This window comes from Bombina bombina, chromosome 5 (genome assembly GCF_027579735.1).
Source record: "Bombina bombina isolate aBomBom1 chromosome 5, aBomBom1.pri, whole genome shotgun sequence".
NCBI classification, from domain to species: domain Eukaryota; kingdom Metazoa; phylum Chordata; class Amphibia; order Anura; family Bombinatoridae; genus Bombina; species Bombina bombina.
Window position 1 is genome coordinate 314,249,471 of NC_069503.1, and position 22,472 is coordinate 314,271,942.

Genomic DNA, 22,472 nt, shown 5'->3' on the forward strand with positions numbered 1-22,472 from the left:
CAAAGCATCTATCAGAACCGCTCCCGGATCCCTGGATCTGGACCCGTAACGAGGAAGCTTGGCGTTCTGTCGAGATGCCATGAGATCTATCTCTGGTTTGCCCCAACGTCGAAGTATTTGGGCAAAGACCTCCGGATGAAGTTCCCACTCCCCCGGATGAAAAGTCTGACGACTTAAGAAATCCGCCTCCCAGTTCTCCACTCCCGGGATGTGGATTGCTGACAGGTGGCAAGAGTGAGACTTTGCCCAGCGAATTATCTTTGATACTTCCATCATTGCTAGGGAGCTTCTTGTCCCTCCCTGATGGTTGATGTAAGCTACAGTCGTGATGTTGTCCGACTGAAACCTGATTAACCCCCGAGTTGTTAACTGGGGCCAAGCCAGAAGGGCATTGAGAACTGCTCTCAATTCCAGAATGTTTATTGGTAGGAGACTCTCCTCCTGATTCCATTGTCCCTGAGCCTTCAGAGAATTCCAGACAGCACCCCAACCTAGTAGGCTGGCGTCTGTTGTTACAATTGTCCAGTCCGGCCTGCTGAATGGCATCCCCCTGGACAGATGTGGCCGAGAAAGCCACCATAGAAGAGAATTTCTGGTCTCTTGATCCAGATTCAGAGTAGGGGACAAGTCTGAGTAATCCCCATTCCACTGACTTAGCATGCACAATTGCAGCGGTCTGAGATGTAGACGTGCAAAGGGTACTATGTCCATTGCTGCTACCATTAAGCCGATCACCTCCATGCATTGAGCTACTGACGGGTGTTGAATGGAATGAAGGACACGGCATGCATTTTGAAGCTTTGTTAACCTGTCTTCTGTCAGGTAAATCTTCATTTCTACAGAATCTATAAGAGTCCCCAAGAAGGGAACTCTTGTGAGTGGAAAGAGAGAACTCTTCTTTTCGTTCACCTTCCATCCATGCGACCTTAGAAATGCCAGTACTAACTCTGTATGAGACTTGGCAGTTTGAAAGCTTGAAGCTTGTATCAGAATGTCGTCTAGGTACGGAGCTACCGCAATTCCTTGCGGTCTTAGTACCGCCAGAAGAGCACACAGAACCTTTGTGAAGATTCTCGGAGCCGTAGCCAATCCGAATGGAAGAGCTACAAACTGGTAATGCCTGTCTAGAAAGGCAAACCTTAGATACCGGTAATGATCTTTGTGAATCGGTATGTGAAGGTAAGCATCCTTTAAATCCACTGTGGTCATGTACTGACCATTTGGATCATGGGTAAAATTGTCCGAATAGTTTCCATTTTGAACGATGGAACTCTTAGGAATTTGTTTAGGATCTTTAAATCCAAGATTGGCCTGAAAGTTCCCTCTTTTTTGGGAACCACAAACAGATTTGAGTAAAACCCTTGTCCTTGTTCCGACCGTGGAACCGGATGGATCACACCTATTAATAAAAGATCTTGTACGCAGTGTAGAAACGCCTCTTTCTTTATTTGGTTTGTTGACAACCTTGACAGATGAAATCTCCCTCTTGGGGGAGAGAATTTGAAGTCTAGAAGGTATCCCTGAGATATGATCTCTAACGCCCAGGGATCCTGGACATCTCTTGCCCAAGCCTGGGCGAAGAGAGAAAGTCTGCCCCCCACTAGATCCGTCAGTACTCGCCGGTACCGCAAAATATTTATCCAACCTACACATTTTCTCTGGTATTGCAACTGTGTTACAATCATTCAGAGCCGCTAACACCTCCCCTAGTAATACACTGAGGTTTTCCAGCTTAAATTTAAAATTTGAAATATCTGAATCCAGTTTGTTTGGATCAGAACCGTCACCCGCAGAATGAAGCTCTCCATCCTCATGTTCTGCAAATTGTGACGCAGTGTCTGACATGGCCCTAATATTATCAGCGCACTCTGTTCTCACCCCAGAGTGATCACGCTTACCTCTTAGTTCTGGTAATTTAGCCAAAACTTCAGTCATAACAGTAGCCATATCCTGTAATGTGATTTGTAATGGCCGCCCAGATGTACTTGGCGCTACAATATCACGCACCTCCCGAGCGGGAGATGCAGGTACTGACAAGTATCGGCATAACTCTCCCCTCGTTGTTTGGTGAAATATGTTCAATTTGTACAGATTGACTTTTATTTAAAGTAGCATCAATACAGTTAGTACATAAATTTCTATTGGGCTCCACTTTGGCTTTAGCACATATAGCACAGATATCTTCCTCTGAATCAGACATGTTTAACACACTAGCAAATAAACTAGCAACTTGGAAATACTTTTCAAGTAATTTACTATAATATGAAAACGTACTGTGCCTATAAGAAGCACAGAAAAAGTTATGACAGTTGAAAATTAATAAACTGAAAAGTTATAGCATCAAATCTTTGTAAAAAACACAATTTTAGCAAAGGATTGCTCCCATTAGCAAAGGATAACTAACCCTGATAGCAGAAAAAAAAAAAAATACAGAAATAAACGTTTTTTTTATCACAGTCAACTACAATCTCACAGCTCTGCTGTGAGTGATTACCTCCCTCAAAACAAGTTTTGAAGACCCCTGAGTTCTGTAGAGATGAACCGGATCATGCAGGGAAGACAATAAACTTCTGACTGAATTTTTTGATGCGTAGCAAAAGCACCAAAAAAGGCCCCTCCCCCTCACACATAACAGTGAGAGAGATCAGTAAACTGTCATAAATTAAATAAAACGACTGCCAAGTGGAAAAAAATAGTGCCCAAAACATTTTTTCACCCAGTACCTCAGAAAATTAAACGATTTTACATGCCAGCAAAAAACGTTTAACATTAATAAATTGAGTGTTATTAAAAAGCCTGTTGCTAGTCCCTGCAAATTAGGCTAAAGTTTTATGCATACAGTATAATTCCAGTGAAGTGCCATTCCCCAGAATACTGAAGTGTAAAATATACATACATGACAGCCTGATACCAGTTGCTGCTACTGCATTTAAGGCTGAGTTTACATTATATCGGTATGGCAGAAATTTCTCATCAATTCCATTGTCAGAAAATAATAAGCTGCTACATACCTCTTTGCAGATTAATCTGCCCGCTGTCCCCTGATCTGAAGTTTACCTCTCCTCAGATGGCCGAGAAACAGCAATATGATCTTAACTACTCCGGCTAAAATCATAGAAAAACTCAGGTAGATTCTTCTTCAAATTCTACCAGAGAAGGAATAACACACTCCGGTGCTATTATAAAATAACAAACTTTTGATTGAAGGTATGAAACTAAGTATAATCACCACAGTCCTCTCACACATCCTATCTATTCGTTGGGTGCAAGAGAATGACTGGTAATGGCAGTTAGGGGAGGAGCTATATAGCAGCTCTGCTGGGTGAATCCTCTTGCACTTCCTGTTGGGGAGGAGTTAATATCCCATAAGTAATGGATGATCCGTGGACTGGATACACTTAACAAGAGAAATGATCTTTATTGCATAAAATGAAATCAGTACATTTGGTACACATTCTAAGAGGGGGTTCCACCATGGCTTTTAAACATAATAAACAAGGAGTTTCTTCTATGTCAGACATGTTTATACAGAATAGCAATGAGACTAGCAAGCTTGGAAAACACTTTAAATCAAGTTAACAAGCAAATATAAAAAACGGTATTGTGCCTTTAAGAGAAACAAATTTTGTCAGAATTTGAAAAACAGTGAAAAAATGCAGTAAATCAAACGAAATTTTTACAGTGTGTATAATAGGCTAACAGAGCATTGCACCCACTTGCAAATGGATGATTAACCCCTTAGTTCAAAAAACAGATCAAAAAAACGAAATAGACGTTTTTTAACAGTCGCAACCAACTGCCACAGCAAGATGTGGCCCTACCTTCCCCAATAAACGACTTTGGAAAGCCTTTGGGCCCTTTAGAGATGTCCTATAGCATTCAGAGGGCCTTTGAGGGAAGCTGGATGTCACAGTTTGTAATTTTAACTGCACCAACTGTAACTTTTATACTACAACAGTGGAAATTGTTTCTAGTCAAAATTTAAGCCAGCCATGTGGAAAAAACTAGGCCCCAATAAAGTTTTATCACCAAAGCATATATAAAAACGATTAAACATGCCAGCAAACGTTTTATATTGTAAATATCATAAGGGTATTGCCCCTGGGAGTAAGCATGATACCAGTCGTTATTAAATCACTGTATTCAGGCTTAACTTACATTAATCCGGTATCAGCAGCATTTTCTAGTGTTTTCCATCTCTAGAAAAAATTATAACTGCACATACCTGATAGCAGAATAAACTGCACGCCATTCTCTCGCTGAAGTTACCTCATCTGTGTAATCCCCTCAGACATATGTGAGAATAGCAATGGATCTTAGTTACAACCTGCTAAGATCATAGAAACCTCAGGCAGATTCTTCTTCTATTTACTGCCTGAGATAAAACAGCACAACTCCGGTACTATTTAAAAATAACAAACTTTTGATTGAAGAAAATAAACTAGCTATATTTAACCACTCTCTCCTACAACGTCCTAGCTTATTGAGAGTTGCAAGAGAATGACTGACTATGTCAGTTAGGGGAGGAGCTATATTACAGCTCTGCTGTGGGTGTCCTCTTGCAACTTCCTGTTGGGAATGAGAATATCCCACAAGTAATGGATGATCCGTGGACTGGATACACCTTACAAGAGAAATATATATATATATATATATATAATGGTATTTGGTACAATATATATATATATATATATATATATATATATATATATATATATATATAAAAGAACACTTTGTAAGTAAGTAGCGCACACATAGACTTTAGCAATATAATTTCAAAAGGTACCTGTATACCACTCACTGTCCGGTAACACGCTGGGGAGCAATTGGCTCAGAGTGTATGGAGATCTGCAGCTGTGGAGACTGAGCCGGTCTGTAGTCAGCGTCTGAGTAAATAGAATATGTTCCAATGGATTGTCCCCACTTGTAGCGCAAAAAATCTCTCTCCAAAGAAAAGTAAAACTTCCTTTATTGTAGTATCAAAAGTAAAAACATGACAGCCTACACACGACTGTAATAAAGCACTTAATGTAAAAACACAGTGTCAGTGATCTGAACCACATGCAGACATGTTTCGTGCAGTTGCGCACTTGATCACTGCTTGAAAGCAATCCTGATCACACCTGCTTTATAGCACTTTTCTTAAAGAGACATTTGTAAATGTTAGACACTGTGTGCTTGAACTCTCTCTTTACTGCCTATCCTTTGTTGAAGAACATGTTTCAAAAAGTTATTTAATACATTTGCAGAAAATTTTTTCTCTTCTACATGTATATTAATAATAATATGATGTTAACTTTTATATATTAAGAATTTTTTCTCTTCTACATGTATATTAATAATATGATGTTAACTTTTATACATTAAAAATTACCTTATGTCTTTGCCTCATTTCTCATAAGTATATCTTATACCACTAGATAAAATTGCAGTCTTTCAACTGTAGTACTTTGATGTAATTTATATATGACACTATGTGTCATACAAAAAATGTTAAATTTATTTCTAGAGTAAGGTTTAGAGTTTACAATATATGTAAAAATAATTTATTGTTTAAGACTTATATGATGGCCATATATTATTTCTCCCCTTTTCCTTATCTAAAAGAAAAGCTGTTGTGTATATATTAATTCACAAAAAGATCCAGGTCTCTACGCATATTGAGACCTAATGGATTACATGTTTTTAATGTGAAAATCCAGAAGACTTCACGTTTGTTAAGTTTATCTTCTCTGTCTCCTCCTCGTTTCCATAGAGGAACATGATCTATACCTTGAATTTTTAATAAAGACACATCTGAATTATGTTGACTTTTAAAATGTCTCGACACTGGTGTGTCGGTGTCATCATCCTCTATTGATCTGAGGTGCTGAAGAAACCTATCTTTAATGCTACACTTGGTTTTACCTACATAGTTAATTTTACAGAGATCACACGTAAGTAAATATACTACATGTGTAGTTGAACAATTTATGTAATACTTAATTTTATAGTCTTGCTGGGTAGCAGATGAAGAAAAAGTATCGCCCTCAATGACATGGTTACAAGTTTTACATATATTTCTCCTGCATCTAAAGAATCCCTTTCTCTCTTTTAGCCAGCATTTATTGTGTTTTATTGGAAGATTAGATGGAGAGAGGTAGTTTGAAAGTGTTTTTCCTCTTTTGGGTATAATATCTACACCCTCTTCCATTATAATTTTTAGTACTGGATCTGAATATAACACAGGTACAGTATCTTTAATGATTTTGCTGATGTTTTTAAAATCAGTACTATAGGTAGTTATAAACCTGGGTTTCTCAGTGTCCCTTCTTTTTGCATCTTTCCTTTTATATTTTAGTAAATCCTCCCTAGTTTTTTGCTGCACACTTTCTTTTGCTTTAATTAAAGTGCCTTCATTATATCCTCTCTGTTTTAGTCTTTCTTCAATAATTTTACACTGTTTATTATAATCTTCCTCATTAGAGCAATTTCTTTTGGCCCTAATGAATTCACCCTTTGGTATTCCTTGTAGCACATGTCTCGGGTGACATGATTTGTATAAAAGTGTAGTATTGCCTGCTGTTGGCTTTCTGTAAAGTATAGAGACTATTTTTTCATGTTCTACATCTACTTTTAATGTAAGATCTAGAAAGTCTATTGACTCCGTACTTTCTTCTCCTGTGAATTTCAACCCACATTTGTTATTATTTAAATAAGCACAGAAATATTTTACTTGATCTGTGTCTCCTTCAAAAATGAAAAGTAAATCTTCTATATATCTGAAAAAATGTATGATTCTCTCTATGGGGATTTCTCTCTCCAAAGACGTGGAACAGCTCCCACCAACCCATAAATAGGTTGGCGTATTGGCCTATTTATGGGTTGGTGGGAGCTGTTCCACGTCTTTGGAGAGAGAAATCCCCATAGAGAGAGAATCATACATTTTTTCAGATATATAGACGATTTACTTTTCATTTTTGAAGGAGACACAGATCAAGTAAAAGATTTCTGTGCTTATTTAAATAATAACAAATGTGGGTTGAAATTCACAGGAGAAGAAAGTACGGAGTCAATAGACTTTCTAGATCTTACATTAAAAGTAGATGTAGAACATGAAAAAATAGTCTCTATACTTTACAGAAAGCCAACAGCAGGCAATACTACACTTTTATACAAATCATGTCACCCGAGACATGTGCTACAAGGAATACCAAAGGGTGAATTCATTAGGGCCAAAAGAAATTGCTCTAATGAGGAAGATTATAATAAACAGTGTAAAATTATTGAAGAAAGACTAAAACAGAGAGGATATAATGAAGGCACTTTAATTAAAGCAAAGGAAAGTGTGCAGCAAAAAACTAGGGAGGATTTACTAAAATATAAAAGGAAAGATGCAAAAAGAAGGGACACTGAGAAACCCAGGTTTATAACTACCTATAGTACTGATTTTAAAAACATCAGCAAAATCATTAAAGATACTGTACCTGTGTTATATTCAGATCCAGTACTAAAAATTATAATGGAAGAGGGTGTAGATATTATACCCAAAAGAGGAAAAACACTTTCAAACTACCTCTCTCCATCTAATCTTCCAATAAAACACAATAAATGCTGGCTAAAAGAGAGAAAGGGATTCTTTAGATGCAGGAGAAATATATGTAAAACTTGTAACCATGTCATTGAGGGCGATACTTTTTCTTCATCTGCTACCCAGCAAGACTATAAAATTAAGTATTACATAAATTGTTCAACTACACATGTAGTATATTTACTTACGTGTGATCTCTGTAAAATTAACTATGTAGGTAAAACCAAGCGTAGCATTAAAGATAGGTTTCTTCAGCACCTCAGATCAATAGAGGATGATGACACCGACACACCAGTGTCGAGACATTTTAAAAATCAACATAATTCAGATGTGTCTTTATTAAAAATTCAAGGTATAGATCATGTTCCTCTATGGAAACGAGGAGGAGACAGAGAAGATAAACTTAACAAACGTGAAGTCTTCTGGATTTTCACATTAAAAACATGTAATCCATTAGGTCTCAATATGCGTAGAGACCTGGATCTTTTTGTGAATTAATATATACACAACAGCTTTTCTTTTAGATAAGGAAAAGGGGAGAAATAATATATGGCCATCATATAAGTCTTAAACAATAAATTATTTTTACATATATTGTAAACTCTAAACCTTACTCTAGAAATAAATTTAACATTTTTTGTATGACACATAGTGTCATATATAAATTACATCAAAGTACTACAGTTGAAAGACTGCAATTTTATCTAGTGGTATAAGATATACTTATGAGAAATGAGGCAAAGACATAAGGTAATTTTTAATGTATAAAAGTTAACATCATATTATTAATATACATGTAGAAGAGAAAAAATTCTTAATATATAAAAGTTAACATCATATTATTAATAATATACATGTAGAAGAGAAAAAATTTTCTGCAAATGTATTAAATAACTTTTTGAAACATGTTCTTCAACAAAGGATAGGCAGTAAAGAGAGAGTTCAAGCACACAGTGTCTAACATTTACAAATGTCTCTTTAAGAAAAGTGCTATAAAGCAGGTGTGATCAGGATTGCTTTCAAGCAGTGATCAAGTGCGCAACTGCACGAAACATGTCTGCATGTGGTTCAGATCACTGACACTGTGTTTTTACATTAAGTGCTTTATTACAGTCGTGTGTAGGCTGTCATGTTTTTACTTTTGATACTACAATAAAGGAAGTTTTACTTTTCTTTGGAGAGAGATTTTTTGCGCTACAAGTGGGGACAATCCATTGGAACATATATATATATATAGGTAAAACACACAGGTAGTACCAGCGCTAGACAGGTTAAAAATACACCATACATGTAATGTTAATCACTGTCTTTTCCATATGTTAAATGTAGTCACTTTGTGAAAAGATGAAGACAATCCAAAATAATTTTGCAGCCTGAATCCCTTAAAAGCTCAGAGGCGAACCAGCAGGAAGTCTCAGCAGTAATCTGTGGAAACAGAAGAAGGGAGGGGCGCACGAAGATTCCGGATCTGGGTGTAGTAGGTTCAGATTCCACAATTATCAGCTACTTAATTACCAAATTTGTACATACTTGCTGGGACCTCAAACTATATGAGGTATGGAAAATGCATGGAGGCTATTATCAGCCCTGATGCTCTCCTTAGATGCTGTTGATATCGGAGTAGACTTTCTGTTCTGTGTTCTTCAGCCCTTCCACACAAACTCCCAGGTCCTTGATTGGTGTTACCAAGCACAGCTGTATATTGATTGTTCAGCTTTATGCTCATTGTTCTGTGAATGGGTTTTGGGAATTTGAGGCAATATAACTTATTGCACACTTGCAGAGAGCAAGATTCAGTGAGATTACAAGTAATTTATTTTAACATAAAGCACCAAATACACAAGTATAGATATACACTGGAGTAAAATTGTAAAAATAAGTAAAATAATAAAATGTCTAAAAAACCGCTACAGTGTTTGCTGGCACGAGCCAATCTATTCCTGTAAACAGAAGCTTAACCGAAAACAGCTTGTTGACTATGTTGCCAGTGTACTGGAGCGTGTGTGTCATGAACTCCTCAGTTCCACCTTAACTTATGTTACTACATCTCACATACCACCTTAAGAATCAATTATCTGGCTCTCTTTTCCTTTAAAAGCTTTCCATTTCCCATACACCTTTGCTGGTTTATTGAAGGTTGATACCCACTCACTCTCTAGCCTTTCTTGTTACTTGTCTAAAACAGAGTATCACTTGTTCTGTGATTAGCTCTGTCTCCTTCAACTGAAGCTACTTCTCATCTAAAGCAGAAGTCACCTGTTGCAACTGCAGCACGCACGCCGCTCTAACAACTTCCAGCTTAACAGACACAGGCCGCAATCTGCAGAGAGGATCAGAGAAGCTGCACGCACAAAGCTGCTAGAGCCAGGTTCCGTATACAAGTGTTAGCATTGCCGTTAAGACTGTGAACTTATCTTTACCGTATGGTGTAATGTTTAACAGCGCAGCAAGCTGATACAGTATTCTTAACACTGTTTACAAATCTTTACTGCAAGGTGTATTATTTAAAGGCCCAGCAAGCTGAAACAGTAAACTTAACACTGTGAACTTATCTTTACCACAAGGTGTATTATTTAAAGGGCCAGCAAGCTGAAACATTATACTCCACACTGTGAACTTATCTTTACCGCAAGGTGTATTATTTAAAGGCACAGTATTACCTTAAAGGGGACCTCACTTATCTGTCACAAACCTATATAAACTGCTATTTATTATCTAAAAGTTTACATAGTACAAACTTATCTCTGGACCCAGATATAATTCACCTGATCTTACTACTTATAATTTTGAGGTGAATATTCCGGGCTACATTAATCCAGGTGATTAAGACTCTGTCTCCTCACTAGCAGACAGACTTAATCACATGATACATACAAACTATTTACCAGAGAATACTCATAATCAGACTAAAGAAACAGCAATCGAATTGCTGATCATTACATAATAAACCAGCCATAAAATCTATATTTGATAATGGAGCCCAGTGACCTGACATCACAAATCCATACAATAAATCAGCGTTTGGATAGTCTGACACAGGCTTTTAGAGAGCTGCAGGTAGAAAACCAGAGCCTCAAAGCCTGTTTAAGGGAAGCATTGTCAAATAGGAACTCTGGAACTGATCATCAAGCAGAACCCCAAGTCTCCTACCCGGAGAAATTTTCTGGAGATCGTTCCACATTTAGGCAGTTTAGGAATGCATGCCTCTTGCTTTTTGACCTTCGTCCTAGGACATATGTAACTGATAGGTCCAAGGTTCTAACCATACTCTCCTATCTCAGGGGAGAACCCAGGGCCTGGGCCGACTCCTTTTATGAGACCCAGGACCCCATTCTAAATTCCCTGGATGCTTTCCTAAAGGCATTATCAGGCCTCTACGATGACCCCTACCGTCAAATAACTGCAGAAAGTAAACTCAGGAACTTAAAGCAGTCTAAAGCACCGGTAGAAGAGTACATTACCAGATTTAGAATCTGGGCTAGAGATTCCCTCTGGAATGAGGTATCTCTAAAAAACCAATACCGTCTCGGACTTGCAGAGGAGATCAAGGATAAGCTCGCCAGGATTGGTATACCGGATCGTCTTGACAACCTTTATGCCCTCACGATTACAATTGACAGACGCCTTAGAGAGAGGAAGCAGGAAAGAAGCCCATCTACAGCACCTGTTCGCAGGGTACTGCCAACTCCTCCAACCGTTGGTCCACCGTCCGACCAACCCATGGACATCAGTTTTATTAGGGGTCTACTTACCCCGCAGGAAAAGGCTAGACGCCGAACTGCGAATTTATGTATGTACTGTGCAGGTACTGGTCATGCAGTTAAGGAGTGCCCTCTATTACTAAAGCAGAAGATAGGTAAGATCCATAACATAAAACATTGTTTCCACACAAAAACCACTGCTACAGCTTACCTTACCATTCCCTTGCTTTTGCAGTGGGACCGACACAGGATAGAGTGTAACGCAATCATCGATACAGGCGCTTGCGCCAACTTTATTGATTTACGTTTGGTTGAATTAAATAAAATACCCTTTCAGTTTAAAAGCACACCTTTGCCTATAAAAGTCATTGATGGTTCGCATTTAGCATCTGGTCCAGTGTCTCAACAGACTATTCCTATACTTGTTTCCTCTCCACCTGGTCACACTGAAACTATCTCCTTTGATATTATTTCTTCTCCCATTTACCCTATTTTTCTGGGAATCACTTGGCTTCAACTACACCAACCTGTGGTATATTGGGATACCCTCACCATTTCATTCTCCTCTCCCTACTGTGTCTCAACTTGTTTTCCAAACACTCACTTGTTCACTACTTCCTCATCTCCTATTCCTACACAATATCTTGACTTCTCTGCTGTCTTCAATAAAACAGAAGCCGAGTCGTTGTCCCCACATAGGCTTTACGATTGCCCCATAGACTTACTTCCCGGGGCAACCATTCCCTATGGCCACATCTATCCTCTTTCTAGACCTGAATTGGCTCATTTAAAAACCTATATCACTGATAATCTAAAAAAAGGTTTTATTTGCCCTTCCACCTCCCCTGCCGGTGCCGGCATTTTTTTCGTGAAAAACAAGGATGGGTCTTTACGTCCGATAATAGATTATCGGGAATTAAACAAGCGTACTAAAAAGAACAGGTACCCTTTGCCTCTCATTCCCGAGTTAATTGAGAGGTTAAGAGGCGCCACTATTTTTACTAAACTTGATCTTGGGGGCGCCTACAACCTTGTAAGAATAAGGTCCGGAGATGAGTGGCTGACTTCATTTAGGACCAGGTATGGTCTTTTCGAATATACAGTTATGCCATTCGGGTTGTGTAATGCTCCGGCAACATTCCAGAATTTCATTAATGATATCTTTAGGGACATCCTCGACACTTTCCTGGTGGTCTATCTAGACGATATTCTTATCTATTCTTCCTCTTTCTCTGAACATGTCAAACACGTCAGGTTAGTGTTATCCAGATTACAGACACATAAGCTGTATGTCAAGTTAGAGAAGTGTCTCTTCCATGTAAATGAAGTATAATTTCTTGGCTATCGCATTAGCAATAGCAGGATATCTATGGAGGATAGTAAAATCTCTGCCATCACCACTTGGCCTATACCTTCCAACATAAAAGAAGTCCAGCGGTTCTTAGGCTTCGCCAATTTTTACAGGCACTTTATCTGCAATTTTGCAGCCATTGCTAGGCCACTCACTAACCTGACTAGGACCTCTAAGCCATTCATCTGGACTCCAGAAACTCAAAAGGCGTTTGAACTCCTTAAATCTCTATTTGTTACTTCCCCAGTACTGCACAATTCGTATTGGAAGTGGATGCGTCTGAATACGCCATCGGATCTATTCTATCCCAGAGACTCTTACCAAAAGATCCTTTGCACCCAGTGTGTTACTTCTCCAGACTCCTTACACCTGCTGAACTCAACTATCCAGTGGGGGAAAAGGAGCTTCTCGCAATTAAGACTTCATTTGACCAGTGGAGACATTTGCTGGAGGGCGCAGAACATCCAATAGTAATTTATACGGACCATAAAAACCTACAATATCTTCAAACTAGTCGTACTTTGTCAGCTCGTCAGCTCAGGTGGAGCTTGTACTTTTCACGATTCAATTTCACCATCACATATCGACCTGGTTCAAGAAACGGTAAGGCGGATGCTCTGTCTCGAAAAGATATTAAGCCTTCCACTGCTCATCCCAACTCAACAATAGTTCCCGTTACATCCATAATTGGTGTACTCTCACCTGATAGCACTGAATTAAAGAACCAACAACAACTGGATACAACAAAGGCAATTTACCCTCTCACCCCTGATCAAAACGGTATCCTCTGTAATAAGTCAAGATATTACATACCACCATCTCTCCGGACAAAAGTGTTATCTATAACTCATGATTCCTCCTTAGCTGGTCATTTGGGAATACATAAGACCTATGACCTTCTACAAAGGCACTTCTGGTGGCCTTCTATGAGACACTCAGTAAAACAATATATAAGTTCCTGTTCCACCTGTCAAACCTGTAAACCATCTCATCAACTCCCTCTGGGCCTATTGCAAAACATACCCTTACCAGACTATCCGTGGGCATACGTCTCTATGGATTTTATCATTGATCTTCCAAGCTCCTGTGGCATGACTGTCATCTTTGTCGTAGTTGACTTGTTCTCTAGAATGGCCCACTTCATGCCTACAGCTTCACTTCCTACAGCACAGCAGACTGCAGATCTATTTATCAAAGAGATTGTTCGACTGCATGGCCTTCCAGTATCTGTACTCAGTGACAGAGGGTCGCAATTTACATCCAAGTTTTGGAGATCCCTATGTCAATCTCTTGGCATTCAGCAACACCTGACTACATCGTACCACCCGCAAACAAATGGGCTATGTGAACGTACCAACCAATGGTTGGAGCAATACCTGAGATGTTTTTGCTCCCATAAACACGACTCTTGGGTTTCGCTCCTTCCCCAGGCTGAATATTCTTTCAATAACACTACTAATTCATCCACAGGATTTTCACCCTTTTATGTCAACTCAGGAAGGCACCCTCATTTTCACCCGCTACCTCCTGCAAACAGTCCCTGTCCACAAGTAAATGACTTGGTCAACTCCATTAAACAGACCTATACTGTCATACAAGAGAACATCAAGCAAGCACAAGCCACCCATAAACGATACTACGACCTACGCCATCGTCCCCAACCCGCCTACAAAGTGGGTGACTTAGTTTGGCTCACCACCAAAAATCTTAAATTACCTACACCCTGTAGGAAATTCAATAAACTGTTTGTGGGACCCTTCCCGATAGTGGCTATAAGCAACCCTGTCACTGTTACCCTACAACTCCCAGCAACTTACCGTATACATCCCACATTTCATGTGTCACTTGTCAAACCCTGTGATCCCTCTACCCATGTCTCTCCATCTCCTCCAGAATCTCCTACACCTGACCCCGAATACGAAGTACATTCTATAGTCGACTCCCGAAGGTATCACGGTGAACTCCAATACCTTGTCCGCTGGTCGGGGTATGACTCATCTGAGGATTCCTGGGAGCTGACATCCAATCTATCGGCTCCCCGTCTGGTGTCTGTGTTCCACCGTAGGCATCCTGATCGTCCAGCGCCTTGACACCTCCTTGAGGTTCTTTTGAGGGGGGGATGTGTCATGAACTCCTCAGTTCCACCTTAACTTATGTTACTACATCTCACATACCACCTTAAGAATCAATTATCTGGCTCTATTTTCCTTTAAAAGCTTTCCATTTCCCATAAACCTTTGCTGGTTTATTGAAGGTTGATACCCACTCACTCTCTAGCCTTTCTTGTTACTTGTCTAAAACAGAGTATCACTTGTTCTGTGATTAGCTCTGTCTCCTTCAACTGAAGCTACTTCTCATCTAAAGCAGAAGTCACCTGTTGCAACTGCAGCACGCACGCCGCTCTAACAACTTCCAGCTTAACAGACACAGGCCGCAATCTGCAGAGAGGATCAGAGAAGCTACACGCACACAGCTGCTAGAGCCAGGTTCCGTATACAAGTGTTAGCATTGCCGTTAAGACTGTGAACTTATCTTTACCGTATGGTGTAATGTTTAACAGCGCAGCAAGCTGATACAGTATTCTTAACACTGTTTACAAATCTTTACTGCAAGGTGTATTATTTAAAGGCCCAGCAAGCTGAAACAGTAAACTTAACACTGTGAACTTATCTTTACCACAAGGTGTATTATTTAAAGGGCCAGCAAGCTGAAACATTATACTCCACACTGTGAACTTATCTTTACCTCACTTATCTGTCACAAACCTATATAAACTGCTACTTATTATCTAAAAGTTTACATAGTACAAACTTATCTCTGGACCCAGATATAATTCACCTGATCTTACTACTTATAATTTTGAGGTGAATATTCCGGGCTACATTAATCCAGGTGATTAAGACTCTGTCTCCTCACTAGCAGACAGACTTAATCACATGATACATACAAACTATTTACCAGAGAATACTCATAATCAGACTAAAGAAACAGCAATCGAATTGCTGATCATTACAGTGTGTGAGTCGGGGGCTCCGCCTCCATGCATTTTCCATACCTCATATAGTTTGAGGTCCCAAAAAGTGAGTACAAATTTGGCAATTAAGTAGCCGATAATTGTGGAATCTGAACCTACTACACCCAGATCCGGAATCTTTGTGCGCCCCTCCCTTCTTCTGTTTATATATATATATATATATATATATATATACATACAAAGTGAGTAAGGTGCACTCTCACAAACAGTCCTTCATATGCCAGGGTGCTCGAATATGGGTATGATATAGCAAACAAGAGACAGCACTCTCTGGTCTTAGTAGTAGAAAACAAAGTAGTTTTATTTAGTGACGTTTCGGGGAATGCTCCAGTTCATCTTGAGATATATATATATATATATATATATATATATATATATATATATATATATATATATATTTTAAAATACTTAGAACATTTGCTTTGTGCAGAACATTGGAATCTGAAATATTTAAAGTAAATACACAGTATAACACTTTATTAAATATGAATATTGCATAATGTGTTTTTTTCATATTTTCATCTACTTGACTGTAAAGAGCTCCAATGCAAGTTTATATGTGTCTATATATCTATACATATGTGTCTATGTGTTTATATGTGTATACAGTATATGTCTCTAAATACATATGTACACATATATAGGCATAACTGTTAGCGCAGCACTCATAATCTGGCCCTGAATTGGGGATTTATTTAAAGAGATATGTAACCCAAAACATTTATTTTGTGATTCAGACAGAGCATAAGATTTTTTTTAAAGTTTCTTATTTACTTGCATTATAAATTTTGCTTCATTACCATTATATTTTATGTTAAACACAAACCTAGGTAGAAATGTGTAGCACTACATTCTTGCAAAACTGCTGCAGTATTTTGATCCAGAAATAGGCAGGCTTCTAACCATACAGTCCTGCTTTTAAACAAAAGATACCAAGAGAACAAAATAAATGATAATAGAAGTAAATTAAAAGTGTTTTTCAAAATCGCATGCTCTATCTGAATCATGAATGAAAAATGAAGGGTTGCATATTACTTTAAGAGTTTAATGTCCTTTTAAGTACAAAACATACCTTATTCATTGCTGTTCCACATATCATGATGCCTAATAGTTAGCAAATCTATATTTTCATTTGTGGATTTTTTTTAATACTGGAATATAGATCTAGTGTAATTCTTTTTTATTGTCCTTTATATAAAGTAAGACAAACGAGTAAGGTATAATATTGGATGTTTTTATGGTCATATCATGCCCCCTTTATAATTATTTTAAAGGGAAGAAGTGACCTCAGTTTGTCTGGGAGTTTCCTGGACATCTGTTACGTGATCAATATACTAATAGCAACCATAAATACTGTGTGTATATATATATACATATTTTCTAGTTATCCTTTGTTGAAAATTAGAAACGTAAGGTCAGGTGTATGCACGTGTCTGTAGTACTATATGGCAGCAAATTACATCAATGTTATACATTAGCAAGAGCACTAGATGGCGACACTGTTTACTTTCATGTAGTGCTTCAGACATGTGCACGCTACCTATCTAGTTATCCCTTCGACAAAGAATAACAAGGGAACAAAGCAAATTTGATAATAGAAGTAAATTAGAAACATTTTTTTAAATTGTATTCTCTATCTGAATTAGGAATGAAAGCTTTTGGGTTTCATGTTTCTTAATTCGCTTTTACCGCTTTATATATTGTAACCCTGTTTTAGTTTTTAATTCCTTGGCATAGGTGTTTGGAATGGTAACAATGTTCTTCAATCTTGCTCTCATTTATTTTTCTTGATTTGAATGTATTGTTATAATTTTAGATGTGTATATACACTTTATTGTATAATATGTATTAGGATTGTTGGGCAATTCACCATGTAACAATAAATCTTTGGAATCCTTACTATTTTTGTTGTTCCTACATGTTTCTACTTCACAATAAAAGCACTTACAGTTGACCAGGGCAAGTGTAGTAGGGAAGAATTTTCACCAACTGACTTGTGGCATCCTATAATAGTATAATTAGTATATTCACCTTTAAAGTAATTGAGAACTTAAGTATGACCAACTCTAGTGCCAATGTTTTTCTATCAATATTTCATAGTTATGTGCTGAGTTTTATCCACCTGTTATCAATGGGTGTTGGGACAGTGCACATTTAAATCTTGCTATATGTTTCCAGTATCACTGATGGGCCCCAATCAAAGACTGTTACATATTTACTTCTAGTTCCTGTGGGATGCGTCTGTTCACCTATACCTCCTCTTGTATGTCTGCATATAGACAGTTATACTGCAACCCTCCACATTAACGTTTAATTATGCTGCTGCAGATCACTTTTATGCACTAGAATTGTCCTCTCTCTTCCTGGCTCTGCACTTCAAAACAGTTACAGTGCCTTTAAAGCTTTTTTATTTGTATCTGTTGCCAAAACAGGATACTGCTTTCATGTATCAGATAAAAAATGTGCTTAAAGGGCCACTAAACCCAAAATCTTTCTTTCATGATTCAGATAGAGAATAAAAATTTAAACAACATTACAATTTACTTCCATTATTTATTTTGCTTCATTTTTTAAATATCCTTAGTTGAAGAAAAAGCAATGCACATGGTTAGCCAATCACACGAGGCTTCTATGTGCAGCAACCAATCAGAAGCTAGTGAGCATATCTAGATATGCTTTTCATCAAAGAATATCAAGAGAATAAAACAAATTAGATAATATAATTAAATTAGAAAGATGTTTAAAATTGCATTCTCTTTCTAAATCATAAAAGAGAAAATGTGGGTGGCATGTCCCTTTAAGTGATAGAGCAGTCATTTATAAAAACTTTTAGACCCATATAATAAATAATATATACAATCTTTTTTCACTCATTATTTTAGAAGGTTTAAGATGTTTTATACTAGATATATGCAACGCTAAAACATTACAGGGAGTGCAGAATTATTAGGCAAATGAGTATTTTGACCACATCATCCTCTTTATGCATGTTGTCTTACTCCAAGCTGTATAGGCTCAAAAGCCTACTACCAATTAAGCATATTAGGTGATGTGCATCTCTGTAATGAGAAGGGGTGTGGTCTAATGACATCAACACCCTATATCAGGTGTGCATAATTATTAGGCAACTTCCTTTCCTTTGGCAAAATGGGTCAAAAGAAGGACTTGACAGGCTCAGAAAAGTCAAAAATAGTGAGATATCTTGCAGAGGGATGCAGCGATCTTAAAATTGCAAAGCTTCTGAAGCGTGATCATCGAACAATCAAGCGTTTCATTCAAAATAGTCAACAGGGTCGCAAGAAGCGTGTGGAAAAACCAAGGCGCAAAATAACATCCCATGAACTGAGAAAAGTCAAGCGTGCAGCTGCCAAGATGCCACTTGCCACCAGTTTGGCCATATTTCAGAGCTGCAACATCACTGGAGTGCCCAAAAGCACAAGGTGTGCAATACTCAGAGACATGGCCAAGGTAAGAAAGGCTGAAAGACGACCACCACTGAACAAGACACACAAGCTGAAACGTCAAGACTGGGCCAAGAAATATCTCAAGACTGATTTTTCTAAGGTTTTATGGACTGATGAAATGAGAGTGAGTCTTGATGGACCAGATGGATGGGCCCGTGGCTGGATTGGTAAAGGGCAGAGAGCTCCAGTCCGACTCAGACGCCAGCAAGGTGGAGGTGGAGTACTGGTTTGGGCTGGTATCATCAAAGATGAGCTTGTGGGGCCTTTTCGGGTTGAGGATGGAGTCAAGCTCAACTCCCAGTCCTACTGCCAGTTTCTGGAAGACACCTTCTTCAAGCAGTGGTACAGGAAGAAGTCTGCATCCTTCAAGAAAAACATGATTTTCATGCAGGACAATGCTCCATCACACGCGTCCAAGTACTCCACAGCGTGGCTGGCAAGAAAGGGTATAAAAGAAGAAAATCTAATGACATGGCCTCCTTGTTCACCTGATCTGAACCCCATTGAGAACCTGTGGTCCATCATCAAATGTGAGATTTACATGGAGGGAAAACAGTACACCTTTCTGAACAGTGTCTGGGAGGCTGTGGTTGCTGCTGCACGCAATGTTGATGGTGAACAGATCAAAACACTGACAGAATCCATGGATGGCAGGCTTTTGAGTGTCCTTGCAAAGAAAGGTGGCTATATCGGTCACTGATTTGTTTTTGTTTTGTTTTTGAATGTCAGAAATGTATATTTGTGAATGTTGAGATGTTATATTGGTTTCACTGGTAAAAATAAATAATTGAAATGGGTATATATTTGTTTTTTGTTAAGTTGCCTAATAATTATGCACAGTAATAGTCACCTGCACACACAGATATCCCCCTAAAATAGCTATAACTAAAAACAAACTAAAAACTACTTCCAAAACTATTCAGCTTTGATATTAATGAGTTTTTTGGGTTCATTGAGAACATGGTTGTTGTTCAATAATAAAATTAATACTCAAAAATACAACTTGCCTAATAATTCTGCACTCCCTGTAGTTAATTTAGTTTCGGCAAATTAGTTTAGTTAAGTTTAAAAAAAAAATTACTTTCAGCAAATTAGTTATATTAAGTTAAATCATTTTTTCGGAAGAATGGATCTGAAAAACGAAAGGATCCAAAAAAAATGATTTAACTTAACATAACTAATATCCCGCCGATTGCAGGAACAAAATTATCTGAAACCACCTCTGCCACCCACATCTCCGAAACTATATAAAACTATTAACTCCTAAACCGCCATCCCCCCACATCACCAACACTAACTAAACCTATTAACCCCTAAACCGCCATCCCCCCCACATCACCAACACTAACTAAACCTATTAACCCCTAAACCGCCGCCCCCCCACATTGCCTACACTAACTAAACCTAGTAACCCCTAAAGCGCTGTTCCCCCGACACTATCTAAACCTATTAACCCCTAAACCACAGTTCCCTGACATCATCTAAACCTATTAACCCCTAAACCGCAGTCCCCGACATCGCTGACACTAACTAAACCTATTAACCCCTAAATAGCCATACACCCACAAGGCCAACACTAACTAAACCTATTAACCCCTATTAACCCCTAAACCGCTGCCCCCCACAACCTAAATTAAACTATATTAACCCCTAAACCTAAAACCCCCTAACTTTAACATAATTAAAATAGACCTAAATTAAAGTTACAATTATTAACTACCTATTTAAAAATAAATACAAACTTACCTGTGAAATAAAAATAAAACCTAAACTTACACTAATAAAACCTAACATTACTAAAAATAAAAAAACCTAATATTACTAAAAAATTAAAACTGCAATAAATAATAAACACTAAAATGACAAAAAAAACTACAATTACAAAAAATAAAAAAACTACCATTTCAAAAATAGCAAACTAAATTAATAAAAATTATTCCTATTCTAATATCCCTTGTAAAAAAAAAACACCCCAAAATAAAAAAAACCTTATCTATAATAAACTACCAAGGAGCGCCTACAGGCTATGGTATATCACAGGGCTTGAATATGGTCAAGGGTGATCGGGAGGAACAGCTAAAACAGCTAAAACATTTCTGAACAAATACTTTGTTAAAATCGTTTTAATCAATATGGGTAATGAGCAATCATCTGATATGTGCCAATGATGTCACAATATAGATAATACAGCGGAGTTCCAAATCCAATAAAAATACAATAAAAAACACACATAAAAAGTTTTGATACAATGTCGATAAAATATAAAATAAAGAATCTGAGCTTCCGAGCTATAGATTGAAGATATACTATATTCACAGATGGGTAATGTCAATCCTTAAAGGACCAAGAATGGTAATTAATCTAAAATATGTATGCACAGATGAGGGTATTATAGATAAAGGACTTGAATTGGACTTTATTTGAATATCCATTATTTTATTTAGGATTTTCTCTATCACATATATATATATATATATATATATATATATAGTCCATATGTAGAAAGTAACAGCACCACTGCATCAATTTTCTTAAAGGTGAATTATTTCTTTATTGGAGATATCACAACAATAAAACAGCGACGTTTCGGACCTACATGGTCCTTAATCATATATATATATATATATATTTTGTGAAGCTTTGTATTTGAACTAATTGTATTATTTGCCAACTGCACATTAGGATATTTAGGATTATCACCCCCTGGGTTATTTGATTTCACTAGCCACTAAAGATTTTATGTTATCTATTTGTTATTTTCATGATTGTTGTTTATAGCACCGCTTGGTAAGCGGAGAAGCGACACTAGAACATACCGGTATTGTTCAATTTAGGATAGGATCACGTAGATTGGGTTTGTACACATTTTGTTAGGTTTAACACTTTTGAACAAGATAAGTTTATTTTGGATAAGTTGATTAATTTTAGACACTGATTTTTAGCATATTGTGATTTTTTGGTTTGATATTTTATTTTGTTTTTCTTGATACATTGGACACAATTCGAGTGTTTTTCCACTACGTTCCACTATTAGATATCATCCCATTTTTTGGTTTAATAACTATTATTTTAATTATTGTACTATCCACAACTAGATCATCTGTGAATCTAGTCGCATTTATTATTGTCAAAAGTATTTGTCAACTTTACAGAATTCGTCAACATGATATTTGATTTCCACCATTAGTCTTTTTCCTTTATCTTTAATACCCTCATCTGTGCATATATATTTTAGATTAATTACCATTCTTGGTCCTTTAAGGATTGACATTACCCTTCTGTGAATATAGTATATCCTCAATCTATAGCTCGGAAGCTCAGATTCTTTATTTTATATTTTATCGACATTGTA